This window comes from Anolis carolinensis, chromosome 5, assembly GCF_035594765.1.
Source record: "Anolis carolinensis isolate JA03-04 chromosome 5, rAnoCar3.1.pri, whole genome shotgun sequence".
NCBI lineage: Eukaryota > Metazoa > Chordata > Lepidosauria > Squamata > Dactyloidae > Anolis > Anolis carolinensis.
This window is the reverse complement of record NC_085845.1, coordinates 168,209,415-168,231,151: the sequence shown is the minus strand read 5'-3', so window position 1 is coordinate 168,231,151 and position 21,737 is coordinate 168,209,415. Positions and strand designations below refer to the sequence as shown.

The following is a 21,737-nucleotide window of genomic DNA, read 5'->3' as shown; positions in this document are numbered from 1 at the left end:
AACCATTTTCTGCACATAAAAACCTTTTCTGTGCAAAATGTGCACCTAGTTGACAGGATTCTTTGCATAGGAAATAACTTTTTCTGTACAGAAAATAATCCGTAGTGATAGAGATATTATTTCCTATTTTGAAAATACTCTTTTCTGTGTAAAACAACCACATGCACATTTTATGCAGAATATGCCAAATTTTGGATTGATTTTGAAAACTGTGTGGTTTTCAAAGAATGTTCACAGTGGGCAGAAAATTGCAGAAATTAGCATTGCTTCCTTTGAAGAGAGACCTAGTGAAGATAACATCCCTAGAAATGTAATGGAAGGCCCTGATTCAGTTATCAACATCACCTGGCTTAGCCTCCCACTAGAATGGCTGTGAATATAAAACTGAGGAGAAAGACCATTATGCCTCTTGATTCAAGCACTTCAGTGAACAGACAGGGTATAAATGTGATAAATTGATAAATAAAATTTTGAAATATTTATACATGGCATGTGAAAATAAAATCAATGATCCACAGTCAGGGGTTGGCTATCATTTTCTGAAAATATCAATGGAATTTCATTTTTAAGTGTTCCATCTAGAAATGTTATGTCAAAAACCCCTCTTTCTTCAAAACCACTTGTGTTCCAATTTATGTTATGCATATCCCATTGACTGATGTAGTTTAGGATGTCTGAGCCTTTTCCAGATAAGTTCTAAAGCAATAAGTGTTCAGTTGTTACTCAGTTGAATGTATGAAGCATGGATGTCTTCACCAGAGGTTGTACTTTTGTTCCCAGCACTATATGTGCTGTATCTTCTATCTGTGAAAATATCTGAAATGCTGTTTAGAACATGATTATATGCAAGTGCATACTATAGGCACTATTAGATAATCCCTGTAAGTGGAGGCACAACATATGTGGCATTCCAGGTGTTGCCCAACTTTGATCTGTTTAAATAATGGCCAGGAATGATCAGAACTATATTCCAGTTACATTTGAGAAAGCAAAGTTCTCTTCTTCTGCTTCATGGAATGGTGATGAGAACTCTTTCTTCATCACATGCAGAACATTTTGGAGTTTTAAACATTTAATGTATTGTTATTTTATGATCAATTATTAATGCTTACCACAGGAGTGCTTATCTCGCCTTTTTTGTTTTTTAAAGTGCGAATGACAAGGCAGCATTTTCCCTACAATCATGTTCAACCATTTCCCAAAGCATTTTGCTTTTATTTTATTTAGTAGTTTGAGGGCTGTGTACTTTTCTTCTTCGGCACTGGAGTCAAGATCTACATGGACTTTTAAAAAAATGGGTGAACAACAGTATAAGCAATCTCTTTTCTCCCACAGTAAGGCCGTGTCTTCCCCATCCATTATGTATAAACAAGATGCCACCTGGTTGTCTTTGATTGGGAACATATGGAACTATTTTGCAGGGGCAAAAAGAAGGTTAGTTAGGATGCATATTCACTAACCTCTAGATAACACCTCATATGCAGTTTAATGCTTTCATTGTATCTTTCTCAAGCCAAGCTTCGCAATATTCATAGCAGGTATGTTTGCCTTCTGTGCATAAATACACATCCAACAATACTGCGGCTAATGGCCTAAATGCTCCTTCATGGAACCTGTCACACACTGTTCAGATATCCATCAGCAACAATACTTAGTGGAATTAAGACCATATATATCAAATGAAGAAAAGAAAGGAAAAACAGGACCTAATTAGACTTAGAAAGTGCTGCTGTAGAATAATAAGAACGCAAATAGCTTAGTGAGATTCCAGAGCAGATTAGGCAGTCATCTGAATGGAAAAAGCTTTAGGTAGGCATGGAAGGGGGTGAGGGGATTAGAAGGATCACAGATTTCAAGATCTCTTGGCAAGTTAGGTTTCAAAATATAACTTGTGTTGGGACGAGAAAGCTACTTATCTGAAGTAATGACAACATACAGGTTTAGGGCTGGAAACTTGGTCAACTGTTATTAATTCATTTGGTTTTAGGTCCAGGGCTGGTAATTGTGCTGTGTTGACATTTGTGTTTCATTTGGTTCATCACATGTCTGAAGCATTTGATTGTTGGCTGTGTGCCTTTGTTTTATCTTCATGTTCAAATGTGAATAATTTCAACGGTGATGGCCAACCAAAACATATAATTAAAACTCTTAAATCATTTGACAGGTCAGAAATGTAGATGTGAAAGGGATTTAGCAGTCTTAGGGTGCTTCTACACAAACTATTTAGGTGGGCATCTACACAGTGCATGCAGGATGGTGTGATTTAACCTAGGGAAAGCTGCTGTACATAGTTCTGCTTCTACAAGGGCTAGAGACTTGCTTAAATTATGAAGGAGGAGTAGGAGTAGGTGGGGTAAGAGGAGTGATAGTAAGCTTGGATGATGGTGGTACTCACAACATCCTAGAGGTGGGAAATGTCATCCAGCTGCAAAAATAGCTATGCACTATTCCTCTGTTCTTACTGTTGTGTAAAATGTAACCAGAACGCGCATGCAGATTGGGTTTAATTTGTCATGTGACTAGTGCTGTCAAGGAAGGGAAAAAGGACACACTGGGGATCTGTGAAGACAATTTATCCTGAAAGTGAATGGAATTGTCAAAGTGTCCACATTTCTCGGAGCATAGGCTCATTCCTTGGTTCTCCTTGTGCGGCCTGGGAAAAGTGAGCTTCTGGGAAGCAGATTGCTTGGGTTGGATTCAAAATTATTCATGCTTAGAGTGGAGCCAAATAAACTTAAGCTGGTCATGATTAACTTGTACCACTGGTTTCTAACCCTATGTCTAATTCTGGATCCACTCCATGTTCTTGAATTTAGAAGTGAAGTACATCTCAAATTCTGTTCCAGAAAAAGTTATCCTGGGTATCAGTACTGGGAGAAATGCAGCTGTTATTCCAGGAAATGATTAAATGGACTCCAGCACTGAATATTTTGCTTCATGTCATTTTTCTACAGTTCGTATTCTGCGAGAACACAGATGGAAAAATTCTCAATAGCATAATGCAATTTGATTTCCTTTGAAGGCATCTGAGGAAAAAGAGTTCAAAATCTTATTTGAAATGATTGGCTATTAGATATACCAAAATAATTTAGCTCTTAGTGTCCCTCGAGCCCTTTCTAGTCATTGTATGTCCCTTCTTTTGTGCTTTCTTTCGTAGCAAATCATCATTGCACAACTCTGAGAATACCTGATGGTATTTCAGAACTTTAGGGGTTCAGGAATCTCCAGAAGCACAAAGATACCTCATCAAACAACTACATGGTATCCCTTCTTCAATTCAGTAATACATTTCCTGGTAGTTCTAGCATAAATTTGATGACTGTGTCACTGAATGTAGCATTTCAAACAGTTCCATGGAGCCAGTCAACAGAGTTCATCTATAGAGAGCTCCAAATAACAATGTGAACACAGTGTTTGAGACCAACATAATTTGTGGACCTTTTGTAGCCAACAGAAAACAGCATCTTTAGAAGAAGGTCAGCTCCTATATTCATTGGGAGCTCTTGGAAAAGATGACTGCAAACAGATTTTCACTGCCCCAGTGTGGACTTATGTCAAGCTGTGCCCAATGAAAGCTGACAAGCTGACAGACTAGATCTATCAGTGGAATACAGAGAAGAGAGGATGTCTTTTATGCCCATATTAGAGACATGGAGTCAAAATGTGAGGCCATGATTGTTCCAAGAAAGTTATTATAACTGATACATGCCTATATTTAAATAGCCTTCTGATTTTGTGTTAGGAAAATATACTTATGCTGAAATAGTTGTAGATTTTAAATGCTTTTGTCACATATAGGCAATATGGAATACATTTTCCCCAAGAGTATTCCCTTTGGTCTTGAATATGATCTGCAAAACTTTAATATTAAACTTTGATTAAGAATCTAGCATGAAGCAAATTGAGTTTCCTTCTCATCTGATCTACTTAGCACTGAGTAATAGCCAAGACACAGCAGAGTTCAGAGGTGGAAGAAGAAACTTTTTTCAGCTGTTGAGCATCAAGAATTCTTTTGTATGTTCTGTTTCTCTCTCTTTCTCTCACCCTCCTGTTTCTTGAATGTACAATTCCAGGAGAGAATAAAAATGTGACTGATGCATGGAAGAATAGTTAAAAGGAAGCTGTAAGAGATAGTAAGGGGTGTCAGATCCCAGCATAAAGCTTTGAGGTTATTTTAAACAACTATACCAGAAGTTCAGATAAAATTCATACCAGAGAGTAGAAGAGGTTCTGTAGAAGCCCAAAAGGACCACTAGCATGATCAAACAGCTGCAAAAAGATGCTGTTACAAGAAAGAAAGCTTATTTTAAAAACAGGAATCTTGCCTAGATGAAGAAGTGAAAAAGGGAATAATCTGTGTGTGTGTGTTGGGGGGGGGGGGGGCACACACATTCCTAATATTGCTTTGGTGTGTGAAGCAGTAGTGAAAATGTTTCATAGAAAAGACTGTTGTTTACAATCTCAGTAGTGAATGTAGCACTACAACATATTGCAATCCCTGTGGGAAACATCAGTGCTATAATGGTAATTTGTGAAGCAAAGACCTAAACCATGAGGCTAAATATACATGACCATGCCTCTTTAAACACCCATTTATATCTTTAACATGCATGTATTTTGATCCAATTTAGCCAAATGCACTGATGGAGCTATTTAAAGATGTGTGTGTGGATTCATATTTCTGTTTTTCCTACTCAGCTATGGCAAAATCTGCAGGTATTGTAATCTTTAGGACTGTCGAAATGCACCTGGCTTGACAACAAAAAAATGTGAAAGACATCTGAGAGTCTAAGCAGACCACAAGCTAAACATGAGTGAACAGTTAAAACCCCAATGCAGTTCTAGGGTGCATCTATAGGAATATGATGTCTACATCAAGGGAAGTAAAAGTGTCAATCTATTCTGCTTTGGTTAAACCCCACCTGGAATATTGTGCACATTTTTGGACACCACAATTCAAGAAAGATATTGATAAGCTGGAACATGTCCAGAAGAAGGCAACCAAAATGGTAAAAGTCATGGTTGCCATGTCTCTGAGAAGTAGGTTAGTGAACTGGTTATGTTTAGCCTGGAGAAGCGAAGGTTAAGCAGTGACATTATTGCCAAAACTTCATTTTGAAGATGGGGCAAGCTTTCTCTAGAAATTTTTAAACAGAGACTGACAATCGGTTGAGAGTACTTTGATTGTGCATTCCTGCATGGCAGGGAATTGGGCCGTGTATCTCTTATGGTCTCTTCCAACTCTGTGATTTTATGATTCTAGGATTGGAACAGTACAACCATATTCAGCCTGGTCTCTGCCAGTTGTATTTTGTGTGTAGTTCAAGGTTTTGGATTGATACTTTGATGATTTGGATGGTTTCATTGAGACCTGGGCCTGGCATCAGCATGCAATATGGATAGGTAAATGCTGAGTCCTCATTGGGGCCCAACAGCCTTTAGGTCTGCCTGTACTGGATCAGCTAGATCTCTTCATATAAACTCTTGAGATGAGAGCTAAGTTGCTGCTGTTACATGCAGAGAGCTGCCCTTTCAATTCCCCCGTAAAGTCTGTTCACCCTGCCTGTGGCAAAGTACGACTCTGAAATAGCACTTCATGTGGGCCAATTGTAGGAGAGTTAAAATTGTTTCTTTCTTTCTTTCAGCCAACAGCAGCTATCTAGTGCTCCTCTCATGTTACTAACTGCTATGTCTGGTGCATGCCCTATTGCCACCCACCTGCCTGGCAGCTCAGCCAGGCCCCATGACAAGGATGGTGTGGGGCACAGTGGCAGGAGGTGGGGGCCAGGCTTACAGAGGGGGTGCCTGTAACTGAGATTGTGTCAAAAACCTTTGTTGTGCATTCCTTGATCATGAAGCAAATCGTGAAGAGCAGAACATTTTGCTTATTGTTTAGAAACTCTGAAGATGTTAGAAGACGTACTTCTTTTCACTGAAGTTTGTGTGTGTGTACAAAAGAGACCCTTTTTATAAATCATGACTGAACTAGCTTTTTAAAAATCTGTGACTGCTTAATCATGATGATTTTGTTTTTTTCACTTTTAATATTGTTTTCTTGTGTTTGTGGAATTATTTTTATCACTGTAAACTGTAATGAACCACCACGATAGTATAAAATATATGTCATATGGAGGAAGTGAGTGGACTGAATTGATCTTTACTTGACAGAATAAACTAGATAAGGGAATATCCTTTAATGGGTTACATGGTTTGTTACTTGGTAATTCTGGGTATATTCCTCAAACCATCTGCCCTTTAATATATCAGGCTTAAAGCAAGTATTACTTCAACATGATTTTCATTTGAAAGTAATATTTACATTGGCCCGAATGATAATACATATTTCTTTCTCTTGCATTCTTCTGTGTAGGAAAAATGATCAGATGTTATCAATCATACATTGCACAAGAGAGGGTTGAAAGAAATTTGAGTGTAAATCTCTAAGAGGCTTATCCATGTTGGATACCGTTCAGCAGTAGTCATTCACAACTAAAGGCTGGCCAATTACTTTCAATATAACATATGGGTAACGTTTGCTAAATTTTGTCCTTTATCTTTCATTACCCAAACATCAGAACAGGAACAGACAAGACTTTTCCTGCTGGCACTTAACTCAAATTTCCATGAAAATTAAATAATTCAAAACATTTTATCATGTCCAGAATGTTTAAATCAAACACAACATCTGAATATGTGCACAAAGTACAAAAATTCTGTTTTGATACATCAGTCCTTTGCTGAGATCGTATGTTTTTTCTCAGACTTCAGTTTGCAAATGTAGATTTCTTTCTGTTCCAGGTCCAGTTCTGCAACCCTGATCCCAGTATTGTACTGCTTGATCATCGTCATTGTCACAGTTATAAAACTCTAAAAGCTGTTTTGTTGTTTTTTTTTAAAATCAGTTGAAAGTTCTTCAAAAGCGATTTGCAAGTAAAATAAGTTAAACATTTTATAATTTTGCAAGTAAACAAGTTTTTAAATATTTAGTTTGAAAATATTAACCAAATGCCATACAAAAATGACTCTAATAACACCTTAAAATAAGTTTGTCTTCTTTTTTTTTTTTAAAAAAACCAGAAACTGATACATTTTTACAAAGTGTCACAATTATTACCAAATAATTATAATCATACCATTAAAGTATACAGTGATTTAAAAAAAATATTTTTATAAGATATACAGTGATCTTAAGCATGTGCACATTCATGGAGAAAATAACTATATTTTGAATGTCTAATGACAGAAGCTACATGGCAAAGAATTAATAAGAAGATGGTATTAACTTTATTAAAATAAGTAATGACAAGTTTAATTATAGACACTAATGAGAAATTGATATTATGAGAAGTAACTCAGAAGATGGAAAATGGGGCTGTTAATTTGATTTTTTTTAAAAAAATATTATTCAGTAGTTGATTGTCTACAATCCTGTACATACTGTCTTGGGAGAAAGTCTTCTGGTATATGCAGCTTATGTCGCAAAGACATATTTTACTGTATGGTGGCTGTTAGTGATGGCTCTTAAAAATAGCTTAATGCGTAGATCAAATAAACAAATGCTTACATTTCTTATATATTGTGCATATGAATGTTTATCAGTGAGTCTTTATATAGATTTGGAAGCAATTAAAAAGATGATAGATAGTAAGATACATAATCTTGAAAGTCATATTTTGGGCAGTATTTAATGGATACCGTTGCCAAAGATGGTTTTGAGTTACTAACTTCCATCCAAAGGAGAACAGAATTATGTATTGATTTCCATTGGAAAAGCTCAGATTACATTGCTTTTATAATATATGCTGCTGCATTACTGGGAGAGCAAAAAACCAAAACCAAGCCAAAAAGAGTCGCACTCAACCAGTTTAATTAAAAATGGACTTTATTTTAAAGCACACTGATATAGTCAATGCCATGAGAATACAGAACTGTGTATATTATCTTATTTGTAATCGATAGACATGATAGTTTCATATAATCATATTTATTCTTCTACTGATACCATGGGGGAAAAACAACTTACAAGAACACAACTGTGAACCAGATACTAAGATGCAAAAAGGGAATCAATTCTACCTTCTTTTACGAAACCAATTCTGTGCTCCTTACCAGTGGATAGGTACATGTGAGTACTTAAGAGTTTTGGACTCATTTGAGATGACCACATTCAAATTTCCATTCACAGATGAATCCCACTTGCAGCCTCATTAGACGGGGTGATTTTAGCATCCTAGGATGCTTTCACCCCGGCTGGGGGACAGAGACCAACTCTGGACATTACATGATGTTGTGTGACATCTGGTGTAGGCCATGCCCTAAACCAGGGTAAAAGTGTTGACGGACGCTTCCACTCCAACACGGGAGGCTTCCTGTGTTGTGCTTGCCCTAGCATGGGGCCTCCGCGCAATGGCAACGCTTTTCACATGTGATGGGGAAAGTATTCCTGAGAGGGAGCTGCGTGCGGGGTGACAGATTTGCCCCACTACTCCCTCTTTCCTTGCAAAAGCCCAGCAAAGTGAAACGCTTCGCCATGGCTTTTTGATGAGGTCGTTTTTGGTGAAACTGTTCCAGTCACTTATGTCCTAGTCAGATCTAATTAATGGGGTGGTTGCAGAAATGAAATGAGGAGAAGGAAAACCATGTATGCTATCTTGTACTCATTTTCATTGAGGCATCCGTATTATTATCAATCAACAAGAAACCTCCATGAAATTCATTGGATTGCCACAAGTCAGCAGGTAACTTGAAGGCATGTGCACAGACACACAAAATAAATTCCCTTTTTAATGGAAAATAAAATGTCAGTGAAATGTTCATGGGTGGAGCACAGGTTTCTTGTGCCTGCTTTAGCCTCAAGGTGGCCAAGGGATATGAGAGCATGTTCTGTTTTTCATTGTCAAATAATTGTCTGCAGCCTCCATAGCTAGATGTCCTGAGGGCAAGCAGGATGTAGTGCATGTGTAAAAGGCTAGAAATAGATCTTTTGAGAATCTGGAATTGAATTTGGATCTGCAGGAGTCATTTTGTCCTGTAATTACCCCTCTGAAAGTAGTCTGAAACCACCAACCTGAAGTGATATTTCCTCCCATTGAAATCAATGGAAGAATGAAAGATGGGAAAACATCTACACCACCAGGTTCTGTTTTGCCACAGTAGGTCAGCAGGCCTCTGAATTTAATAATAATAAGACATAATAATACACTTTATTTATATTCTGCCCTTCTCCTCTGGGGGAGTCAGAGCGGATTATAGCATTCACATAGGCAAGCATTCAATGCTTTTTACAGTCAAATACAATGAGACATACAAACACAAACAAGGCAAAGGCTTCTCCTTTCATTTTTGGCTTCTGGAGGCAATGCTCATCTCTGGCTCCAGGAAGGTTCTTTTTCTCCATTTCCAAACCAAGGAGCCTGCATTGTCACCTCCTAGTCATGTGTCTGGCAAGATTGTTTGGAGTGTCTCTGCCTGTTCCCACAGAAGCGGTACCTATTTATCTACTCACATTTGCATGTTTTGGAATTGCTAGGCTGGCAAAGAGCTGGGGCTAACAGATGGGAGTTCACCCCATCTTGTGGAACTGCCTACTTTCAGATCAATAGTTCAGCCAACTTTCAGGTCAGCAATTCACCAGCACAAGGGTTTAACCCATTGCGCCATCATGGCCCCTTTGACAGAATAATTGTCACAGAGTTCTGTCCCTTGTCTCAACAGGATTCTCTGCTAATCTTTTGTTCTGGAGCTGTTTTTGGGCATTCTTCCTTAATACCCATTGGTTGCATTTGTTTTTCTTTTATTTCATTTTCTTCCTTTTTCATTTTCTCCTTGTTGCATTTTGAACTACTGCAGTTTTTTGCGGGACTGTAGGCTTGAGAATTTTTATGTGGTGGGGGTTGGTCTAGTTTCTTTTAAATAATAAATATGAGTCATGCACATGATAGCTATGTGTCTTTATGTAATTACCAGTAATAAATTTGCTGGAGAGTGTAAAAATGAATGGTGTCAGGAATAGTCTGAAATGACTTGTTCAAATGAGGAATAGTTGTACAAGGTCAATGCAGTTCCTTTCTCTCCAAAATAAGTTACATAGCCATTCACATGTGAATTAAACTTAACATTAAAAGAGAAATGCCCCTAGAAGAGATAAAATAGGGAAGCACACATGTAGCATCTCGGAAATAAAGAAAACTGAGACAGTTGTCAAAATAAGTAAGGTATCGTGGATGCTCTTGCATGAGGGAGTTGTTTTCCAGTGAGAAGCTATAATGTGTCCAAAGAAGGGTGACCAACATGATAAAAGATCTGGAAAACCAAGCTCTATGAGAAGGGGCTTGTGGAACTGAGTATGTTTAGCTTGGAGGAGAGGTTAAGGGGAAAATAATGGCTGTGTTTGAATATTTGAGTGGATGTCATATTGAAGAAGGAGCAACCTTGTTTTCTGTTGTTATGAGACTTGGACATGGACTAATGGGTTCAAACAGCAGAAAAAGAGATTCCACTTAAATATTTGGGGAAACTTCCTGATGGTAAGCGCTATTTAATAGTGGAATATGCTGCTTCAGAGTATGGTGGTGTCTCTTTCTTTGGAGGCTTTTAAGCAGAGGCAAGATGATTATCTGTCAGGAAAGTTTTGATTGTATGTTTCTGTCTGATAGGTATTTGGGCTGGATGACCCTTGTAGTTTCTTCCAACTCTATGGTTCTTTGATTCCATTAAGTGACAGAGGGAGACTCAATGCCAAAACAAAAGTAAACCTACAAATTAGCCATAACCAAGTATCCCTTTTATGTATTAAAGATACACAAAGGAGGCATCTTTAGCTGTCATTAAGAGCTTCTTTTGTTTCGTTGTTCTATTTATAACCTGCCCTTTCTCCAAGGAACTATTTTACCCTTGCAGCACCCTATGAGAAAAGTTCTAGTGAGATATAGTGAATGACTCAAGGACATCCAGTGAGCTTCATGGCTGAGTGGCTGGAAATTTCAATCTTGGTCTCATTAATCCAAGTTTGACACTTTAATCTCTACTCTAAATGTTGCCCATATGTCTGTTGTAGATGTTGTGATTGTAATTCATTTAATACCACCAATGTGCATGATTATGTATAAGAGTGATAATGGTGTTGCTTCCAAATATTGTTGGACTGCAAATCCTGCCCAGCATAACCAATAATGAGGAATACTGAGATTAGTTCAGTTATATCAGGAGGAGTAGAAATAGACAAACCTTTGACCTGAGACATACTCTCTCAGAATAGGGAAAGGGCAAATAAAGAACAACAAATGGTGCAGAGTAAAATAGGGCAAGACTATGTAATTATTCTGGGTACATATACTAAGGCTTGGTTATGACAGGATATAGAAACCAGAGATGTATCACAAAAATGTAGTTTTGGAGAAGGAATATAAAGTAAAATTGGTGACATCATACTGGTGTTCTGTGGAGAGGTTCCAAGGAGCAAAAGTTGTAAGCAGGGATGAGATATAAGACCGGTGTATACATGCCATCTTGTGTCATATCCGTGCTTATAACAAAGTTATATAGTGTGGGGTGGGGGACAGGACTGATATCAGGTTCAGAAGGTAAGGAATGAGCAAATGAGTCTGAGGGCCCATCCAAACAGGCCCAAAACGTGGGACCAGTCTTGGTTTTACTGAATGAGTCCAAACGACACCTCCAGTATTTATTTTTATTTATTTTGTCAGAAGCAAATTATGAATACAGTTATAATGTATAGAAAAACCACAAACCAAGTTAAAAACTTGGCACCATATTAAATTTCCTTTGACCAGAAGCTGGCCACTTCAAGTGCCTGTGGCATCGCTGTAAGAAGGTCCTCCATTGGCAGGGCTCAGACTGCATTGTAGCAAGTGGTCTGAGGTTTGCTCTTCTCCACATTTGCATGTCGTGGACTCTACTTTGTATGTCGCCAGAGCACAGACTGTTCAGCACCTTCCAATTCACCCATTCTTCTGTGTGCCCAGGGGGGAGTTTCTCATCTGGTATCAGCCACTGGTTGAAGTTCCGGGTTTTAATCTGCCACTTTTGGTCTCTCACTTGCTGAGGTGATCCTGCAAGTATCTCTGTAGATCTCAGGAAGATCTTGATGTAAGGTGATGGCTTGCTGGCTGATAACGAACAGAGGATGTGCCAGGGATGTCAATGCCTTGGTCCTTTCATTACAGGCTGCTGCTTCCCAGTGGATGTCAGGTGGTGCAATACTGGTTAAGCAGTATACGTTCTCAAGTGGTGAAATTACCTTCGGTAAATGTGAATTAATTCAGAGTATGCCGGGTTTCCCCTGGTTTCCCCTGCATTAATTAAACACCTCATTAGATCCAGATCTTTACAAAAGATCTGGGTTTAATGAGGTGCTGGCCTGTGGGGATTGACTCCCAGGACTGCTTCCACAGTCCTGGGAGTCAGTCTCCACAGCCATCCACTTCTTTAGGCTTTGAAAAGCCCAGAGGAGCAGGATGGCGCCCACCCCCTCCCATCCATCCCCCCATTTGGATCCCGAAATTCACTGGAGAGACTTGGCAGAGGAAGAGGCCTCTCTTGAGGACCTAAATGGGGGGCTTTGGTGTGGCTTCATGCCATCCCAATTTCGATCAGGATGGCATGTAACCACCCCCACCCTGGTTCAGGGCTAGGTTTTGGCACTGTCTAGAAGCACCCTGAAAAAAAAAAGGCAGGGAACTAGTCAAGGAATTTAAGAAAAGGTATCATCCTTGCTGATTTAAAGTGACCAACAAAGGGAATTGGTTTATCAGTCGCACATATGATAATAATTAACAGACTAAGGAAACGTGTTAGGAAACTAGAGAGGAAATTGTAGTAGTTGTAGTAGTTGTGGTGAGAAATTATCAGAACTTGAATCAGAAGATTTGACAAAGTGAATAGCTTCATTTATATAATATTTATATAATACCACGATTACTATCATCTTCTTTTGTTTCCACCAAAATTAGGATTCAGCGTGTCTTGTAAATGAACTGAATGTTGGGAGGTCTGAGAAATAAAGCCAAGACTTTGTAGAAGTTCAACAGAAAGGATTTTAGGAAAGAAAATAAACCAATAGCACCGGCAAAGAAGAAGATACTTGTGTATAGGAAAAGGCAACAACAATAGCAGTTTGGGGGAGCTGGGGAATAAGGTTTCACTGAGGGTAGGTAGCTGGAGGGATCAAATGAGGAAATGATAATTGAGAATGACTGTTTTCTGGGTGAGTGAGCAGCAATTACATAGGAAACAGCAGAAGGAATCCTGGAGGGCAGAATGCAGCAACAACGAGACGGAGAGAAAAAGGACAGGTGGAATCTCTACCATGTTGAACCTGCAAATATCAGAAGGCGGAAGGAAAAGGCACAGCATTATGCAGCAGGGCATTTTGAGGTTTTTAGGACCAAATGTTATATTCAACTTGCAGACAGACAGTATTCTATCTATCTTTCTATCACCATCTGGGAAAAGCAATATTGTCAGAATGTCAGCGGATGAAATTGGAAATGTAACCCTTTCCTCTTAATTGATGGCTCAAAGAAAACTCTCCCTTCTGAAGACCCCTCTGAGAGGAGATTCCCCCAGATGTGCCAATGGAGGATTGAGCCCCCATGACAAATAACAGCTTTAGAAGATTACAGTTTCCCTCTATAACTGCTGTGGTCTCAGTAATTAGTAATTATCTGTCTCTAAAGAGAAGTCAGGCAGAGAGGCACGCTTCAGAAATGGCAGCTTATTGGGATGAATGGCTTGGCCACAGACAGACACCAAACCGGGACGGTTCTTTGGCACCACCTTTTGGGCGCTGCCCAAGGTATCCTCCTGAGACTGCAGAGCATGCATGAAACGGACCTTGGATTGGTTTCCATCTCTGTAAACATTCCATTTAAATGCCTTTTTGTTTAACCAGTGCCAAACTACATTTCATACATTCACAATATTTGGGTTTTTTGTAATCCTAATTGAGCCAAGTGTGTAAAAATGAGGATCACCCAAGGAAAAATGAATAACTGAAAGAGCAGCTAAACAGTTTTAAAATTCAGTTAAAATAGCTGTTTTTTTAAGAAAATAAGATTTTTGTATTGCTTCCTGCAATTATGAATGGCATCTTCATTCTTGAATCATTCGGGGTGTGAAGGCAATGTGTCTGTGTAATCCAAACTGGCTGAGAAAGACAAGAAGGAAAGTTATTGAAAGGGGGAAAATGAGCTCTCAGTTTGTTTCACACCTTGCTTCCCTGTTCTTACTTTTCTTTGCTGATTCTATATCCTGCTTTATTCCAACAAATTTCATTCAGCACAAGGAATACTGCATTGGGTCTTGAGTCGCTTTAAGTCCATAGACTCTGTGCATGCTCATCTACCATTGCAAGGAAAACATAATTGTCCTTTGAGAACATGCTATATGGAGAGAAAGATACATATTCAATTGTCTGTCTAAACCAGATCTCACACTTCTTCCCGCTTCTTTATCCACTCCTTCCTTCTACTCCCCTGCAACCCTTTTACTGGGATCTTGACTTACTTTGGCAGTTAGCTGCGTATGTAATTGGGTTGCCATGGAAACAGTATCCAGCACACTGCGCTCCATCTCTCTGTTCTTTCTGGCTTTTCTATCCCACCCTCTTCTTCTCTTTCAGAAGCCTGTTGCTATGGAAAAACTTAAAATCTACCAAAAAATAAAATAAAATAACTGAGTCCCCCCACACACCTTTTTAGGCGATTGTTTAAAAGTTTGCTTTAACATTTTTTATCTGTAGGAAAGATCATTTCTTTCGTAACATCTTCTGAAATTGTACCAAGAAGGCTTGGTATCTTAAATCTCAAGTTTTCATTGTAGGGAAAACGTGAATGTCCACGTGCGTGTGTATGAATGTCGACACGCAGAATTTGGGAAGCAGCAGGAATGATCAAAAAAGCTACAAAAAGTAACCCTTCTGTGACAAAAATGGGGGCTATTGTAGACATACCACTGAATCAATGCATGATCTGAGAGGCATCCCTTATATTATAGCAATAGATGGGAATGTGAAGCACTGCAGTTTTGCCATTGTGCAATATATCCGTCAGACCTGCCCTCCCATTAATCCAGCGGTTCTCAACCTGTGGGTCTCCAGATGTTTTTGGCCTACAACTCCCAGAAATCCCAGCTAGTTTACCAGCTGTTATGATTTCTTGGAGTTGAAGGCCAAAAACATCTGGGGACCCACAGGTTGAGAACCACTACATTAGTCGGAGTGAGGCAGCCATGTCATAGAGTCAATTTTGAAGCAATTGTTAGCTGTTCTTATTATTACATTTTTCCTGCCAGGGAAGGAGGGAGGGGCTTGAGGGATTTTCTGTCTTGTGTGCCAAAGTAACTTGTGTAGCTTTAAATATCCATGAATTTTCTCTTGGCTGGGTATAAGCTATTATTTATTGTTCCTTCTCAGGCAGCAAATGTCATTGGTTGTGATTGTAGCTGCGTGTTCTCATAACATGTCCTAAGAGGCATTCTGTGGAATATTGTGTGGAATGTGGACGCGTGGTTGCGTGGCACAATTACCTGAAGCAGCAAAAGCTCTTGGGACAGCATTAGTAGTCGGTGAAATATTCATTTTGCTATGAACCTCTCTAGGAATCCGTATTATGCTTTCACTGGGAAGGATGACAAATACCCTCTGGGGTAAATTTCAAGCCTGCCTTTCAAGCTCAGTGTCATTTTGCTGGAGTTTTATAAACAATACATGTTTCTGACCTTACTGCCTGCCTCCATCTACGCTGTATCCTCAAATTCCCCACTCCTACTTTGGGGACCAGAAAGACGCATTAAGTAGGAGAATGTCATAAATAGCATAAAACCATTTGTTAGAGGAGAAACTGATTTGTTTGAACAGAGGCAAAGAATGAAATGAGCTATTAGTGCATGGGCAAGGAAGGTAAAGTAGGATGATGATGATCTCCGTAGAAAGGTAATAAAGATTAGCGTACAAGGAGAAATAGCAGTGGTTCAGGTGCTTCTGGTGATGAGGAATTGCAGAAAGTCCCAAGTACAATAATCGGAACTTAAATCTTCATGACAATGAGAATAGTAGCTGCAAATTATTAGGGACAGATTGTGATGAGGCAGCATAACCTGATGAAAAAGAAACTTGTACTCTCTGTGCCTGTGATACCTCAGGATGTTGTAGCTGGGTTTGAAATCTATGATTGCATTGCTACGGCTGAGACGTATCCTCAAGCTGTGCTGCTTAGTTTACATAACACAGCTAATTATTTCATCTCGTTTTATTGTTCCATCATGCCTCTGTCATGGTTTTACACACATACACAGTTTACCATTTAACTTCTGTTTCAAACGGTTATAAAAGAGGCATAGAAATCTAACAAATGCATTATATCATACTAAGACATTGTAATAAGTAGTCTCTTTTATTGCTCACCTGCAAGGTGAACTGTAAAAATGTTTCAAGACAATGAAAAAGAACTTGAAGGAAGTTTGGAGATGAAGTCTGGTTAGGAAAGGGTAAATAGATTAAATGCAAAGTAATTTCAGAAGCATTAAAGAACATGTTTCTATGGAAACATCAACCCACAAAGGGAGAAGAGGGGACAGAGATAGAATGGGAGAAAAAGAATAGAGAAAATGGGGCTTTTTGAGAAAAGAGGAACAGCCGTGTTCATACCTGCACGTAACAGTGTCAAATGATTATCTGTTCCTTTTAATTGATTCCTTATTGAAAAATGCAATACCAAGCATTTGACATTCCAACCTTTTTAAAAGAAGAGATTGAAACAGCTATAACAAACTGTAGCACTGTATCAAGCTACTTAATTTCTGGCTCTATTCATATCTGAATCATGGATCATGCCCTCTTTTTAAAGTTTTTGTGTATTCTTGATGGCATTCTTGATCTTAATGCTTTAGCAGAAACTCAATGATATTTTTATTCCATTATTGGAATTTAATCCAGTATGGATATAGCATGCTAGAAGTTGTGCTATTCTGATGGCACATGCTTTTACCATTTAGTTTTGAAGGTTTTTGGAGTACTCTAGGATAACATTATTGACAGGTATCTCTGTTTTGATTGTGACATTCTCCAGACATTGTGGATGAACAGTTTATGTTGTGTTTTCTTATTCATGTCTAAAGTAGATCTATATAGATTTATGCTACAATATATATCAACATCATATGTCACACCTAATTGCATTTCCCTGCCCAGAGGTACATTGACCAAACAGATGCTGTGCTGTTGTTTATTCTTGTGATGGTTTATGCTATGCTTACTTAGTGTTAATCTGTAAGTGAATAGTCTTGATTTTATTTAGAAAATTCTAAGGGCACAATTTAGACTCTACAATATGTATAATGAAATATCTTGTTGACATCATAGAAATTAGAGAAGTGCACTGGTTACATGATGCATTTACTTTCCAGTGTGATGCACTAGAAAATGGCTGGTTTTAGCTCAAGCCAATTTGGGGTTTATTTGATTTTGAAATCAATTTGCTTCAAAAACTTGGAAGATCATGAATATATTTGGAAATCTTAGAAGAAAGCTATGATGTTTCCAGGTATGAGAGCCCATTAGGAGTGCATTGGCCAAACTGCAGACAAAAACTAGGTGGATGGTCCTTTGCCTTTCAAATGGCATCTTTAAAGTTTGATTTTTATAAATAAATATTTAATATTTTTGACAGAACTGTAATAGGATTGTAGGCATAGTTCTCTCTTATGCTTCAAAGCTAAGTTTCACATGAGTAGATGTAGGAATTTTGTGCAAGGCAATCTTTCCATTTGGAGACAGCCAGAAAACATATTATTGTAAACTCCTTGAGGACCATTGTTCTGAAATGGCAAACAGCATATGGATTAAAAAAGGTAGATAGCAATAGTTTGTGTGGAAGTTTAATCCTTTGTGGGGGAGGCAGGAGGAATGTCCCTCTTTCTTTACTATACCTATCATCTTGGAGAAGTTGTGTATAAAATGGTGTACAGAATGTCCACAGAAAAATGATGTCCACAGAAAAGAAAGATGCAATGTCTCAGAAGGATAGTATAGAAACTACAGAGTCATGATGCCTGAAAACTAGTTTAAGGCTTTTAAACCAGTCTAAGGCTTTTAAAACAGTTAAGCATGGAAAACTGTCATTTTATGATATTTGTTCCTAGGAGACATTTTGTATGACATATTTTATTAGGAAATGTGCCCTAGGAACAAAGTCATTCAGCGCAACACCTCTCCCCACCAGTAGGCATTTCACAGAAATGAAATCTAAAACATATTTGGCATTGGGTTCAATATTTGCTTGATTGTGATGCACATTTCTCAAACACAGTCTTCTAATTTCTTTAATTCCTTATTTTTACAGATTTTCTTAGGCAGTTTAGAAAGCATATAATAAAATGTCAGTGTCTAATGCATTGAACCATGAAGTACCCAATCCTGTAAATTTCTGCTTTGTTGGGACTATACAAAAATTCTTTACTCATAGTTGTACATTTTCTATTCCTACAACCAGTGTGTATAAGGATGGCTGTCTGGTAGCACTAGACTGGGTTTGAATCCATTGGACTGGCAGGACTTCCTCCCGCTATAGTTGTATATTTCTCTACATGTCCAGGCTATAGAATTGTTCACAATCCCTGCTTATCTTAATTTCTTACATTGCTGCTGTTGTGCTCTGCCTTATTTATTTATTTATTTATTATTTACTACATTTATATCCTGCTTTTCTCATGCTGGAGGGGACTCAGAGCGGCTTACAAATCAAATGTACATACAATATATTATTACAATTATATTATCACAATATAAGCATTAAATTACTATATTGTACTATATCATTATATGGTAATATTATTAGTAATATTACATTTAATATATAATATTAAATACTCTTATTGCTATTTATGGAATAGTTTCTACTTTGAATCTTCCAAGTGTCAGTCCTTGCGTCTCCTCCTATCTTAACAACATACAATCATATTGTAGTGGTACTCAGAAAGAAAAGGTTCTTCTCTCTGTGGTTGTTTCAAATGTTTTGATCCAAGAAAAGTATTATCTGCCATACTAAATGTATTGGAAAATACCGAAAGTGTCTAGAAAGAGGAATGTTACAATTGAAAGAATCGTCTGTTTAGTTCTGAGGTAAAAATTAATCCCCTTGTACCCAAAACAAAAAATATCTTCTGGTCTATGTTTTTATGAAGTTATACTTACAATTTATTGTTTCCTCTTCTACTTCCTCCTGTCCCTATAGGAGAAGAAGAACCACATTCCTCTATACATTCTTCAGTATATTTTTTTTTATAAATTGTACCTGACACTTCCCAGATGTTCTCGTTAAATAACCAGATGTGGCTATATCTCTCAGCTGTACAAGCTATCAGCAGCATAGGAGCTGGCATGGCAGAAGAGTGCTGGTGGAGAGTGGGCTGGGGATGAGTGATACAAGTCTTGGCAGTTCAACTATGATAAGCACCAGTGCACTAGGAGGCTTATGTGAGGCTTAAGTGAATTCTTGTGAATCTCTTGTGTCTCTCAAATTGTCCTTCCTATCTCATGAGGACAGGCTGTTTTGAGAGTTTTCAGTCTGCAGTTGGAACTAAAGTAATCCTGCATGTCAGGCTCTTATGAGGATTCTACGGTAACAACAGATGCAAGAGTAAAGGGTGGAAATGTTAATTGTAGAACCAAGGTGTGGTCAACAAGCTGAGCCATGAGATCAGGCAGTTCTTTGTTATCTTGTTCTTCCTGTTGTCATTTCTAATTAGGCTGTCCTCAACATGCAGCAAATGTATCTGAGTGCCAGTTGTCATCCAAATGGAGTAGGAAGAAAAAAAAATCTTGCATTGACATCCATTTTTCAAGAATAAGTTTGCATGCAAAACACATTACATGGTAATGTTTGGTCCCTGAAGACAACTATTGGAACAACATTGTTCAGCCATGAGGCATCCAGGTGATTGCTTAACAAAGGAAGAAACTGTACATCCCCTTTCTGTTAGTGTATGAATGAAAACTGAACAGTGAATGTGTATTTCCTGTGACTATTGGATGTTGGGAAAGGTATGTGTAGCATCATGAGCCCCTTACTGTCTATGGTGCTATACAAAAAGACCACAGGGAGCTGCTGAGGCCCTGTATGACTGAAGCTTGTGTGGGGGCGCATTGAGAATCTCTCATTTGTTTGGTGATGGACTAGTTTTCTCACTATCTTGCAAACTGAAATGCTATAAACAAAGTGAAAGAAGAGGCACTTATCCAATGCAAGTTGACAACTGAGTAATATTCCTAGTATTTCTTGTCCCTTCCATTCCTGAGAAAATACCATCTTAAGGCAGTTGTGGACAAATTGCAGGAAACAGCAATTTGTTGGTTTAAACTTACCACAGAGAAGTCATTGGAGAAGTTTATAACTAAACAACTACTAAAACTAATCTGTGCTGAGCCTATAATTGGATGCTCTGCAGATGTGCATGGTTGCCACAGGCCTTTCTGGCAACAGGGATTGCGTTAAAGAAACAGCCGAGTTCTGTGTTGGGGAGAATTGAGAACAGTGCAATTTGTAGCAGGCAAAAACTTACTCAAGCCAAGTACCTGTCCAGATTCCCTCATTGAATGTCATTGTCTGCATGCAAGACAGACAGACAATGTGGAATGGCCTCCATACCATTGAGGAAGATGCTATCCTTTAATGCAGGAACTAATACAAGTCTGGTCATCATGAATTATAAGACTCAACCCCTTCCAAATACTTTTTGAAAAGCTCTGGAAACAGAGGGTAAATCATAGAAAATGAGATTCTTCATATTTGATCAATGCCAGAAACACACAAACTGAGGCCATTATAGAATAAGAAAAATTTAAGAGCTTTGTATTATTGAAGCATTTGCTATCATCAAAACTATTGCAGAGTTAGAATAGGAAGTCATTAGAGTCCTCATCTAACCCTTACAACCTACAATTTGTGACTTCATCAGCTCAATATTACTTCACCCACAATTTCCACCCACTGCACACATGCCTTCTGTCTCCACATGCCTTCTGTCTGAGTTCAGGAACAAGGCTCATTTCCCAGTTCCTCTATTTCCCTCTCCATATTTAAAGTGTAGAGAACATCAGCCCAGACGTTGTTGGTACATGAGTGCATTAGTGCATAAAACCACTAGTTTTGCAGATAATGCTTGCTATTAGTATAAAAGTCTCTCAGGTATAAATTGCATGATGTAAATATTAATTCAGATTGTGGCCATTGTTTTGCCTTCAGTTTAGGGTTCATTCCCACTTCAAAAAGTAGATCAATTTGTCATTCACATTTCTTCTTATCAAAATCACCCATTTTTCACTGACGATTGTTATGAACACCTCTGTTTTAAAAACTGCCGAATGCTTGTGAGAAATCCTACTTCTCACATTGTTCACCGAACAGCTCCTTTGCCTCTTGAATGAACATCTATTCTTCTTACATCTTCTGCAGTTGCAGGTTGTCTCCACACATTGGCATCTATTGAGCAGGGCTAAAGGCAGGTTTACAATGGTGGAGACTGAAAGCCATAGATGGAACTAAACAAGAATTTTGTATCAATTCTCCTCTTTGTGGAAGATCCATCCTTTGTGAGTTTATTTTCTTTTAAAACATGCTCCTTTTTATTATATTATCTGAAGACACGAATATTATTACATGTGTGTAGTTTGTCGTTTAGCAGGTAGTGTGAGCTAAAGACTTTGAAGTAAACATGGTAAC

General features: G+C 38.3%; 1 protein-coding gene and 1 long non-coding RNA gene across 3 annotated transcripts in view; one reads left to right on the top strand and one right to left on the bottom strand.

The window, feature by feature from the left end:
* The window catches only part of grin2b (glutamate ionotropic receptor NMDA type subunit 2B), a 303,629-nt gene that overhangs the window by 155,334 nt on the left and 126,558 nt on the right, over nt 1–21,737 (top strand). The gene's annotated exons all lie outside the window — the stretch shown is intronic.
* On the bottom strand, nt 14,020–15,808 carry LOC134299605 (uncharacterized). Its single transcript, XR_010006832.1, has 2 exons — nt 14,250–15,808; nt 14,020–14,167 (listed from the first exon to the last, which is right to left on the bottom strand). It is a non-coding gene; the product is annotated as an uncharacterized LOC134299605 (long non-coding RNA).